Source organism: Orbicella franksi, chromosome 9, assembly GCF_964199315.1.
Source record: "Orbicella franksi chromosome 9, jaOrbFran1.1, whole genome shotgun sequence".
Taxonomy (NCBI): Eukaryota; Metazoa; Cnidaria; class Anthozoa; order Scleractinia; family Merulinidae; genus Orbicella; species Orbicella franksi.
This window is the reverse complement of record NC_138153.1, coordinates 18728749-18739047: the sequence shown is the minus strand read 5'-3', so window position 1 is coordinate 18739047 and position 10299 is coordinate 18728749.

Below are 10299 nucleotides of genomic sequence, written 5' to 3'. Positions count from 1 at the left end.
ATAGGTCTCCTTTGATTTTTAAGAGTCCTCAGTTAGGAGATCGTCTTAACCCTCGGCTATATATTCTGAATTGGCTACATATTACTCATTCAAATTAATTGATTGATTTTAAATTTAGTCACATATTTAATCAAAGTGATGACACTGCACTTTAATAGGTAAAGACTCTTTTTGGCGTCAGCCTAAAGGAGCTCAGTCACGGTATTTTGAGTTATTTTGGCCACATACAAGATTTTATCTTTTCCTCAGCTCGTGAGCGGGCGAATTCAAAAAATCCTGCAATCTGATTGGTTCCTGGAGCGGGCGGAATTTTCTCATCCGGACCGCCACAGCTGGCGGAATCCGTCGTGTTGATCTATTTTCGTGAACGAATTAGCGGTAATCGTCAATCTTTTGCCCTTTTTATAATTCCAGAGACGATTAATCAACGCAAGTTTATCCCTATTTACCTTTAAATGGCAAGGAAAGTCACTGTGAGTAAATTCAATTGAGTTGTTTGAAGTTGTGAAAGTTTGTTTGGCTGTTTGTAGCTCGGCGCAGTAATGGCGCGTAACCCCGTATGTGTCTCTCTGTACAATTTTAAGCAAAAAATTAGTCAATTTCGGTCAACTTTACCTCACTGATCGTTGCTGTATTTGAGAGAATTTCTGTGGAATGCACTTAACGAATTTCCTCGCTATCTGCTACTCAATTTACGGTAGAAAAGTCTGATTTCGAGTGATTCGCAACGACTGACAGAAATCGATTTTGTAGTACAACTTAAAACTTTGCACAAAATTTCACACCGGAAAAACACTTTTGGAGAACTTATCTGGTGAACTAAATGCAACTAACATAAAGTAGTTCGAAATAAATCTGTTCTTTAATACATCTTTCTTTGTCTAGTATCTGAGTTACTCGCTCGTTCGCTCGTTAGATTTTTTTGTAGACGGCGCGTAAACCAATTCAATGACAAAGTTGCGTAGGCAAACTCACCTGTAAGCCAATTTACCGCAGGAAAAAAAGATAAACATGTTATTGTCCGGCTTAGGGTCGGTCCGTATAGCGAAAAACTGTGACCTCGGGCTTGAAATTCGCTCTCGATTTCTATGAGGCGATAGTTGATTCGGCCTGTAGCCTCATCAACTATCACCTCATAGAAATCGCGAGCACATAATCTAATTGTTAAATAGAAGGAAACCTGAAAGTAGTAGTTAACTAAGGTAGAAAAAAAACAAAAAACAAAAAAAACAAAAAAACAAAAAAAACAAAAAAACAAAAAAACAAGAAAAACAGAAAAAAAAAAAGATAATAGTAAAGGAAACTATGAACGATGAACTGGAGAAATTTATGCTAACGTTTTGCGATGCGCAAACCGTGACGTAGCTCTTAATAATCTTACGTCATATTATCTTACATCATGTTGGTGAATGTCGGCGTGCATTTAATAAGTTCTTCAACTGGGCTCTCAGTATTTGAACATTGAAGATAATTTTCCCACTCTTGATTCCAAGAAGAAAAGCAAAAAGGGCCACAATCTGACAAAAAGAAATTCAGTAAAGAAATTAAATAATTGCTCGCCAATTTGAAAACAACAAAAAAAGTGCATGTGATTTGCTAACAGCAGAGCACATGATGAGCGCTAAATGATCTCAACTATACCTGATTTCAGCCACTAAAGAATTGAAATGAAATAAAGTTGCTAAGTAAACCATATTATATTATATTTTGGTATAAATCTACCAGCGTTCTATTACAAATGCCGTTCTCTGATTGGCCACGCTACTCGCTATCTATTTAAGCAATAGACCACTCTTTCTATACCGGCGCAATAAACCACGCGGGATGTTGGGAGAACACGAGAAAAGCTTGTAAATCACGAGCCGTTAGGCCAGTGATTTACAGGCTTTTCGAGTGGAAAACTATGGAAAAAGCCTGTCAATAAGAGGAAAATTTATTGTACTTTTGTGATCAAGTTGCCTATTCTCATCAAATGAGATGACGCGACAAACCAATCACAGCGACTGAAAGAATGAAAGCACAGATTCCCCGCCGGGCACGAAATCCGCAGAGCAAAGCGACGAAAACATTTCACGCTAAGAAAGCTTTTAAAAAAGGAAAGGAAAGGGTTATGGGTGAAAGGCAAAAAGAATATTGATTAACTCACAAGTATTCTGACGGGGAAATGCAGGGATTCGTACGTGGAATCGGTCATCACGAAAGTAAAAGGCTGTACAAAAAATGTGCAAGTAGTCCAAAGTTTATGTGCTTGGCGACGTGATTCAACACAGTGTTTAGCGATAACTTTCCAAAGTTTTGCGAATGGAATAAAGGTCAGTTACAGAAACGCTGCTGCCAAAATTTACTCAGAATTTATTTATAAAAGAGGTAAAAAACGTTCTCAGCTGATAAAATTGTTTAAAATTGTGAGCTTTCAACAGCCCGTCTGCTGTCTTCGACGGACAAAAATGAAATGATGAAATAGGCCTAAGAATGAAGAAGTCTGCTGTCCGAGACAGCAGCCTGGCTGTTTAAAGCTCACAATTTTAAACAATTTTACCAGAGAACGTTTTTTACCTCTTTTATAATGAATCATGGTATCGGATCTTCAATATTTTTAAGAATTTATTTACTTATGTTGAAGGCGATGAAGTCCGTGTTTTTCTGTATTTTGCTAAATGAAAACTATTGCTTGAAAGCTAAGCTTATGGAAATCAAATTCATTTATCGTGTTATGCATGCATGCATTGAATTTAAACTCAGAATTTCTGATAGAAAGAAATATTTTCCCTGCTTTTTTGACAACCCAAATTGATCAGTCAAGCCCAGCTGACTTTGTCCTCCACAGACCATGGAAAGCACCGAAAAAAGGGTTTAAAACTTCCATAATTTTAATCTCAAGCGTAACCGGAATCGGCGTAAAATTTTTGCCGTGGAAAAACCAGAGAAAACTTTGTATGGCGGCCAACCTCTGGTCCTTTTTTTCCTTGCAAATTTCTATCTTGAATGAGAAGATATTCGTTTTATTGATATCTCAGCCAGTGAAAGGCAAAACTTTTTATTACTTATGTTATCGCCAGAGTTCCGAGTTCTCTAATTCCCGCGTGGAGCTGCCACAGATCGGGAACCGTGGTTTCCCGGTACAGCAGAACATAGCTTTAGGAATCAGGCCAATCAGAGCGTGCGTAGTATCTCAGTTATTTTTATTAATCTGGGATACATTAGATAGTGAGTAGCCTAGCAGTGTGCCCTTGTTAACAAAATGACGGCCACTTACTGGCGTTTTCGAAGTGTCTGTGAAGAGGATTTAGATAAAGCTCTGAACGGCTAGTAGATTTATACTAAAACAATTAGATTATTCGCTCTCGATTTCTATCGCGTGATAGTTGAAGAGGGCTGCGCCCTCTTCAACCATCACGCGATAGAAATCTCGAGCTCATAATCTAATTGTTTATTATTATATTATATTATATTATATTATATTATATTATATTATATTATATTATATTATATGAGTAAACCATATTATATTAAACCTCCCAGATTAATATTAACAGAAGCATTTACATTCGGACATCCACTGTTGTCTGCAAGTCACATATTGCCTGACATGAGTTTTAATGTTTTTACTTCATTTTAAAAGTTTATACTTTGGTTTATGCAACATTCAGTTGTTATCTCACTGTCCACTACATAGTCCCTTATATCTTAGTTTTAGCTCAATAACTTAAGTTACTGTCACGGGTCACCCTCATTAAATAAAGTCTTTCACTTCACTTCCCTTCAATACAAATACATTTCACTTGATTCTGCAAAGCAATTTCATTAATATGTGTTTGTGTTGGCATATTTTCACTTTTTATGTAAACATCTTAACTAACTTTACAGTATTGATCCCAAGTAGCTTCATTTAGCTAAGTCCATCCAACAGTTAAATTATCAAAAGTACATTTAGTCATTCTATATCTATCTACTTAAGATATGAAAGCGGAATTTTCACGTCTCAATAAAAACCCTTAGCTGTTTTGTGCAAGTCCTTCTACTCAGTTTAAAATGTCAGTCAAAAACAACTCATTATATGACGGGACTGAAACAAAATTGTTCTCTTTCCAAAATGCCTTACAGCTGAAGATGACAAAGAAGTTCCTGACGTCAGTCCCATGCTTGTTGGTAGCTACGCAAGTGTAGTTACCTTGCTCATATAACTTGATTACTGCTGTGTTTGTGGTGTTAATCAGAGTGACAGATTTCCTTATTAAGGCCGTGTATATAGGACGACTTCCATTGGCTGAGCATGTTAGTCTGAAGGATAATAACGAGCGTACAACGGGAGGGGGTGATGTTATCTCGGGTAATGCTGTAAAATCAAAACAAAAATCCGAATTAGAAATTCAAGGAGAGTTAATTTAGGTTGAAGTGTGATCGAAAAGACGGGACGGATGAGGTTTGATACTTACTTTCTTTGACCAAAACACTGAAAAATGACATCCCACATATTGCACTTGTACTCACCGATTGGAACAGTGGTGAACAATACCAAAAATCCCCTTCTTTGAAAACTATAGTCTGAGTGAAATGTCAACACTGCCACGTGACCAGACACATAAACGTGGTGGCCAGTCTTCACACCACAGTACACTTCAAAAGTTTTGTTCTTTTCATTTGTTATTTTCAAATAATCACATCTAAGAGGGAAAAGTATACGTTATGCCTCACACACACTACATGACTTACTAAGGAACAAGCAAACAAACAAATAAACAAACCAACAATTACACAAACAAGGAAATAAACCTCCAATCTCTTCCGCGCACGATGCTTTCTATGTCCATTCCAACTCCACTATCTGGGAAACAAATTTGACATTGACTTACAAGCAGGATGGAGTGTCCTCCATTTCAAAATCGTTGAGGTCAATTTTCATTTCCATGCCTTGAGGAATATCAACTGAATAAACGCAGTGCATGTTTTGAGGATAATTCTTTGGATAACCAGGACTTTTCAATGAGTTGTTAACCACTGTACCACAGTCTAATGTCAAAACAAAATACATTTTGTCATTTTATAGGCACCCTCTGTACGTGTCTTAGTTTAGCTTAATTAGATACTTTTTTGAACCATAGAGACTATTACCTTGCCTGGAATTTGCAACTGACTTTGAATTGAGCGTAACAAAAAATACTATCCTGCGTTATTTCAACAAGGGCAAAAACTTAAATTAGAATCGTGAGGAAATTTTTACCTATCAAAGGGAATTAGACGCTTGATGTCTTAGCTTACATGAATTTGTAGCCAGCTTTAACAATGGCTCGGTGCCGTTACCATCCGCTTCCATTGCCATCGGAAAAGGTACATTTACATTTGGATGTTAAAATTTAAAAGTTCAAGCATCGGAAAAGGATATGAATAGTACATACCAACTGCGGATTGTGTGCCATTTCCTGTTAAGATAAAAGTAGGAATCGACAACGTGAAAACTAGAATTAGTGTTAACACTGTCTGTGGTATAACTCTATATTCGTTCTTCACAATTTACAACTAAGAACATCAAAATGAAAAGTAAACAAAATTTTTTACACGATGTTCTTCCACACCTGTAACATGATTATTTAACGCGTAGTTTAATCCGATCTCCAAGTACTAACTCATCAACTTTAAGACATGGAAACTATGATGGATATGTGATCATTTGATCTTAATTATCATAGATTTTTGACGATTTTCAAAGCCCCCTGTAGTCTCCTTTAGTTTCATTAAAATGTATTAAGCTCTGTAGACCCTCAAAAATACCTTGCTGCGCGTCGTATTTCAACTTGCGTCTTAATGTTTAAATATGTGGTAAAACACCAGTCCGGAATATCCCGATATAGCAGGACATCTGCGATGTCACGAAACTCACGTTTCAACCAATGAGAATGCGTGTTTTGGTTGGAGTGTTGTGTTTCACAACAAACTAAAAGATTCAAGATGGCGGACAAAGAGAGTCGCGAATACTTTCCAATGCCATGAATGCGGACCTTCAGGAGGTATATATTTATCTCGAATTGAGTTAATACTGTCCAAATTATAAAACAAAAGGAAAGTTTGTGTTCGCCTTCCATATCACAGACAATTCGGGTGTCTGGAAAACCCGAATAGCGAATAGCGAATAGTCGCGAATAGCGAACAGCGAATAGTCCCGAATAGCGAATAGCGAATAGTACGAATAGTCTCGAATAGTGCGAATAGTGGCACACAGTCTCGAATAGTGGCGAATAGTGGCAAATAGTGGCAAATTAGTGGCAAATCGTAGCAAATAAGGTACCCAGTATCTCGCAGTCCACCTCGCAGCAACGTAGGACGGGATTTTCCCGCTAAAAAGCACAGACGCTTATCTGGACAAAAGGTGTTTCTAGGGTGTCTGGAAAACCCGAATAGCGAATAGCGAATAGTCGCGAATAGCGAATAGCGAATAGTACGAATAGTGCGAATAGTGGCGAATAGTGGCGAATAGTGGCGAATAGTGGCGAATAGTGGCGAATAGTGGCGAATAGTGGCGAATAGTGGCGAATAGTGGCGAATAGTGGCGAATAGTGGCGAATAGTGGCGAATAGTGGCGAATAGTGGCGAATAGTGGCGAATAGAGGCGAATAGTGGCCAATAGTGGCCAATAGTGGCTAATAGTCGCGAATAGTGGCGAATAGTCGTCGATAGTCACTGCTTTAGTATATATTTAGTATATATTGTTTCCAAGGCAAATAGTCGTTTGAATTTCATCATCTATGCAGTTGTTACAGTATAGTTTGTAGCTGTTATTATAATTTTTGGCGAAAAAATTGTTTCAGATTATAATAAGCTATCTTCGATTCATTTTAGTTAGTGTTCGAGTCGAGTGTAGTATTTTGATCGCTGGATTTCTCATGCATATTTTACTTGAGTTGTGTTTTCCTATTCCGTAAAGTATTAAGGCTAAGAGGCTGGTTTTCGACCGACTAGGTTCGTAATGTCCTCTTAACATCAGCCAGACAATTACCATTCGCTCAGATTACAGAGTATTACAAGGGAGAGGTATATGTGAAACCCACTTCACGTAAAACTGTTAAAAACATGGGTCTCAAATTTGTACCGAAAGTTATTCGTGTCATGTTTTTTCAACATTCAGAACTAGTGTGTAGCTTGATCAGAGACTGAGACGCTTGTGCCAATAAGTTTAAGTTAAACAAGACTTCTCATTCCACGCCTACCGAAGTCAAATGAAGGCTCAATTTTTGTCCGTTGTACATGCTAACAGTAAATTTATCAGCCGAGGACATTAAAAACAGAAATAGATAGCACTTAACTGGTAGTACGTGGTAAGTTGATGTGCAATTAGACGTTATCCCTCATCAATGTGAAAGGCTACTCTTAGTGAACACATTTTTACTTTGTCAATATGAAGTATTGCTGACATAGCAACAGAGTTTCATACACAATAAGTGGTCGTGATATGGCATGCAACAGTTTTTGTCCAGTTCTCTGGGGTATTTACTTGTTACTTCGGTGCCGAAATACAAGAGTTTACAATATGATAGTAACATGCAGGAACTGACTTTTACTTGAGCTGCTGCTTATACGCTTTCAACAGAAGCATTAAAAAAAAACCCTGAATAATCAGTAGCATTATTACTCAATTTGAATAACAATTACTACTCTAACCTCATCAACTACTCGTCGGTATCACCCCGAGGCTCTTCTTTACATTTTTCTTTCAAAATTTGAACAGTTTATCGTTCTAAAAGTTAAAATTTCAACATAAGTAATCTAAACGGTAGTCCATCGTGACGGTGAAGGGACAAAATATCCACTTTCGGATAAATCCTAAACCCTCAAATCCTAAAATTCTTAAGATCCTTATCCCATAACTCGAAGGTATTGTGACTGACTAGCACTATAAAATGAACACAAATTTCTCTGGAGGTGACTCCCATCTGAAATAGGCAGGGGATGCTCGTCCTCTCCTTTGGGGCCAGGTTAAAGGGGTGGGTGGCTAAACATTACGCATTTGGGTCTCCATGAAGTTATATTTCTTGGTTATACGCAGAGAAATAAAAAAGGAGATTTAAAACAATGCTTTTATAATCTAAAAGCCTTCTCTTTAGGTGCCAAACAGGGCTTAAGCCAGCTTAGATTGAGCTCCTTTAAGGGCTTAATTGGTCCTAATTTTCTGACGACCATCCCCACCCATTTCACTTGGACGTCCCCTAATTTTATTTGTTACTTTTGTTTTAGCCTAAACCAAAAAATAAAACACAACTCTGCGCAAATGGACTCACTATCACTGCGGCTTGGAGCAGTGACTAACTTGGTGATGGTGGAGTTTAACTTTTAACACTGACTCCAAGTACAGATTGGACATACTGCAATTGGTCACTGGTTAATTTCGCGACAGAAGAGGATGACACCACTAGGTTTATACAAGATGATGTTGAACCAAAATCAGGATGTCGGCGCTTAATGCAGTCCAAGTCCACGTGATATGCACGTGGTTGCGCAACTGGGGTGATCTTGGACTTTGATGATCCTACTATCTAATCCTTTTCACAGCGACGAAGAATTAAATCATGTGCAGGATCCTCAAAAAGACTATGACATCCAACGCATTTCTTTGCACGGGAGTCCTTCCAAAACGTGATCTCCAGTGGGTATCTTCCTGCCCTCCATGGCGACTGGTTACCCGCACCCCTTGCGCTTGACTCGCCCACATCATGAATTTCTGTAACAGCTTCTTGTGGTTTACGGGAACGTTTCGGCTGAGATGATTTGGGCTTGTTTCCGACGCTTTTTGGCCATGAAGCCCTTACAGCTTTATCTAAATTTGGTGTGCCGTTAGACCGTCGCCATTGGAGAACATTCTGTAACCTTCCCATCTTTTCAGCGCATAACGAGCCGGACGTTCTTAGCAACCAAAAAACAGACCTGGGATCCCGTGGAGATGTAGAACTTTTAGTCCTACATCTCCACGGGATATCCAGTGGCTTACAACATTCCAGTGTAATCATATCCCTGTCGGTGATCGTTTATGTTCCACAAAACGCGTCAAGTTTTGCACGAATGTGTCATAATCCTAAAGTGTGAAATTATATTTACTGTAAGACAATTCCATCGTGTCAGAAAGATACAAAACATTTTAATAGTCGGCGATTCGGGAAATCGCGCGACTGACGTGAAGAATTTGGATTAAAAGAAAAAATAACGTTGAAACAATGTGTTTTCTAGGTTGGGGCGCAAACGCCAGTTTAAAACTTAGACTTTTTGATACATTTCTTACTCTTGTAAAGCTACGGAGCACGTATAGATGAAACGTTTTCGCTAATCGCAGTTATCACTGTTATTCAGTAAGCGAAGTGACTATGCCCAGCAGCCTAGAAATGCCCGAGAGTCAGAAATGTTCTCAGATTTTCCGCGCAAAGCCTGATTGAAACCTGTTTAGGGTATTCTCTGTATACATGTTTGTTGCTTAGCGATTCCAAAAATAATCTGAATTTTCTAGTATTCGCATTCGAAGATCATGTGCACCGACACTTTCAAGATCAATTAATGTTATGGGCAGTCAGGAAATTATCTCAAAAATTATGTCAAAGCTCTCAAGAGCGATAGAAATCTCGAGTACATGATGTAATTCTTTACGAGAAATGCCGAGCGATTCTAGAAACAGCACGACGGAAAAATCACTATCACGATTTTGTTACATATCCCGAAGCACTCAGCAACTGTATTGCATGGACTTCAGCCTGGATGAACCAGAAAGGATATGTAACATGTTCCTATAATGTCACGCACGACGGAAAAATAACTATGGCGATTTTGTTACATATCCCGAAGTACTCAGCAACGGTATTGCATGGACTTCAGCCTGGATGAACCAGAAAGGATATGTAACATGTTCCTATAATTTTACGCACAACGGAAAAATAACTATGGCGATTTTGTTACATATCCCGAAGTAGTCAGCAACTGTAGTGCATGGACTTCAGCCTGGATGAACCAGAAAGGATATGTAACTTGTTCCTATAATGTCACGTACGACGGAAAAATCACTATGACGATTTTGTTACATATCCCGAAGCACTCAGCAACCGTATTGCATGGACTTCAGCCTGGGTGAACCAGAAAAGGATATGTAACATTTTCCTATAATGTCACGCACGACGGAAAAATAACTATGACGATATATTTTGTTACATATCCCGAAGTAGTCAGCAACTGTATTGCATGGACTTCAACCTGGGTGAACCAGAAAAGGATAAGTAACAGATTCCTATAATGTCACGTACGACGGAAAAATCAACATCACGATTTCGT